Consider the following 2628-nt stretch of genomic DNA (forward strand, 5'->3'; position numbering starts at 1 on the left):
ACGTTTATATGGAAGCTCCACTTTTCTAGTCGGGTGTTGTTGGGCTTTGTTATCATTTCACTTTGTATCCCCTGTTGTAATATCTTCATATTAAAACTGTTAAAACTCACTTTTTGTTCCCCCCAAGTGTCATTGATGGGTTTTTTTCTACATCTTCTAATCTCACTGAACTGTTTGAGGCTGTTTTTCTCTTCAGTCTAACACCAGCAGCAGCAACGTCAGGATTCCTTCACTCAACATGGCTCCACTTCCACACATGTTGGCGACGCTTCTTTTTGATACGTGAATCTGCTGAAGATGGATCCTGTTTGAACGGCTGACGCTTCAGCTGGTTTTCTGTTGCCCATGTTTTCTACCTGTAGCAGGATGTGGATTGTTTGTCCTCTCTCTCCCGCCCTGCTCCTCCTCTGATTGGTGGGCAGCACTGTGGAAACAGCATGTATTTATGCGCCGGCTTGACGCACCTGTGTCTGATTCCCCTCAGCGTCGTTACTGTGGCGTGGGTTGCTTAGCGCGCAGCTGCATCGGGGTTTTGCACCAGCTTGTTAGCAGCTGTGGGACGCTCTGCTGTGGAAACGGTAAGCGAGGTTTCCTCTCTCCACTGACCACCTGTGCATGCAGCTTGTTGATATGCATTGTGTCTGCAGCGTGTCGCAGTGTTGGTTGGTGGTACTGCTCGCCCTCCGCCTCGGACCGGCTTGTGGTGGTCGCCGTATCCGGAGGTAGGCCCGCTCCTTTGTGCTGCTGCTGCTCTTCTGTAAGTTAAGGTTGAGGGAAAACTTACTACTTTTAATTCCTGGCTTTCTGTGCAGCTGTAGAGTCACGGCTCCCACTTCCCCTCATTCTGACTGGCTGCCCGGAGCCACGGTGGACAGCCGGGTCACAGCTGCCACTGCTTTCAGAGCTGCTGTTTTTCACTGCTGCTGGACGCGCTGTTTTGGAAACGCTGTTGTGCAGTGCTGCTGATCTTCATTGTGCGGTTACACTGTTTTTAGCTGCTGTTCTTAAGCGCTTCTTAAGTGGGTTTATGCAATTCTGTTTCCATTGTCCCTTTGTTAAGTTCTGACTGGTTTCGTTTTGGTTCTGTTTGTTGTGCGCACTTTTTGTTTGTCTCCGCTGCTTGTGGCCACCAAGCGGAGCTGGTGCCCTGTTTTACTCCTGCGCCATTCTTTTTTTCTCACTGTTTAGTTGTTATAAGTTCAGTGTTTATGTTTTCATGAATTAAAGTTTGTTAATTTGTTATTCTTTCTTTTGCAGATTTAGTATTTTTGGTGTGATTTTATTAGATTGGTTATTGCTGGTTTGATTTAGTTTTGCATCTTTGTGTTGGACAGGAGCTGTGGGCCCCCGGAGTGTGGCAGCTGGATCCCCTGGTGGTGGTGTCGTGTCCCCCGCCCACCTTTTTTATTTAATTGTGTTAGAAATAAAATTGTAGTTTGGGAGACACGTCTCCAGCTCATGTGTGTCCCGTCAACCTAAACAAACTATTTCCTGAGGTGAAATTCTCCAGGTGGCCTTGTCTGCAACTTCAAAAAGTAAAATTCTACCACCTGGCCACATACCTGTTGTGTTCTACCCCCAGCATTGGTGACAAACCAACAGCTCCCCCTAGTGGCCACTTCACCAAACTACCAGCTCTACATACTACAGATATTTGACTACTTATATTTTAAAGTTGTCTACTTTCTCCTCTGTGTAAATGCTGCCTGCAGTTAAGACTTAAAGTACCTGAAGTTTGGTCATGTGACTACTGGTTGCAGCCGTACACAATATGACAAAGAAGCCCTGAAAAGCAAAGCCTCGTTTGGCCACAATAACACCTCCATACCAGCATCTGCAGGTCAGAGACGTGAAGCTACGGATCCACAGAGAGGACAAACACAGAGTTAGTGACATGTAAATAAGAGGAGAGGAGCCCAGTGCATCATGGGAATCCCCTGCTAGTCTAAAGCTACAGCAGCATCACTAAGGGACAGTTCAGGTGATCCTGAGCAGCTCTAACTATCAGCTTCATCAAAGAGGAACGTTTTAAGCCTAGCCTTAAAAGCAGAGAGGGTGTCTGCCTCCAGAACCCCGGGAGCTGATTCCACAACAGAGGAGCTGATAGCTGAAGGCTCTGCAGTTCACATGTATGTTTGTAAGGTGTTGTGTTGTATGTATGTACGCACATGTGGCAACATTCATGTAGGTTCGTGTATGTCTGCCTTCCTAATATTATTATATTTATGATTCCATACGTTTGTTTTTCTAGTTTTGCACCTGTTTCTATTCTGTCTTAGTATCAGGTATATTACACAACAGAGTAGAGTGATGTCATCACTGTTCTGAATCATCGTCTTTCACTTCCTGATAACTACCCACATACCTGGTCTTTGCTGATTGGTTCTCAGATTGTCACAAGTTTCAGACTTCCTCGTCTTTACCGTCAATCATTCCGAGAAGAGACTGAGGACAGGTAGTGGCCGGAGTGCAGCGCTCACAAGAGAGATAGATTTACAATAACTAGTTTATTTAAAGCCTCTGGATCATCTCTTGACCCACTTGTGTTTCTCACAGAGGCCGTTTGATCGTCACTCCACTTTTCACCGCTCGGTCCCACAAAGGAGAAATTACAAGTAAACCCCAGCT

The 2628-nt window shown here is 46.2% G+C and overlaps 1 long non-coding RNA gene across 1 annotated transcript; it reads left to right on the forward strand.

Moving 5' to 3' along the window:
- Positions 1-6: 6 nt before the first annotated feature.
- LOC103373030 (uncharacterized) lies at positions 7-1442 on the forward strand. Its single transcript, XR_521037.1, has 3 exons — positions 7-578; positions 648-757; positions 1335-1442. It is a non-coding gene; the product is annotated as an uncharacterized LOC103373030 (long non-coding RNA).
- Positions 1443-2628: the final 1186 nt, after the last annotated feature.

The sequence above is a fragment of the Stegastes partitus genome, unplaced genomic scaffold (assembly GCF_000690725.1).
Source record: "Stegastes partitus isolate 25-593 unplaced genomic scaffold, Stegastes_partitus-1.0.2 Scaffold1888, whole genome shotgun sequence".
NCBI classification, from domain to species: Eukaryota; Metazoa; Chordata; class Actinopteri; family Pomacentridae; genus Stegastes; species Stegastes partitus.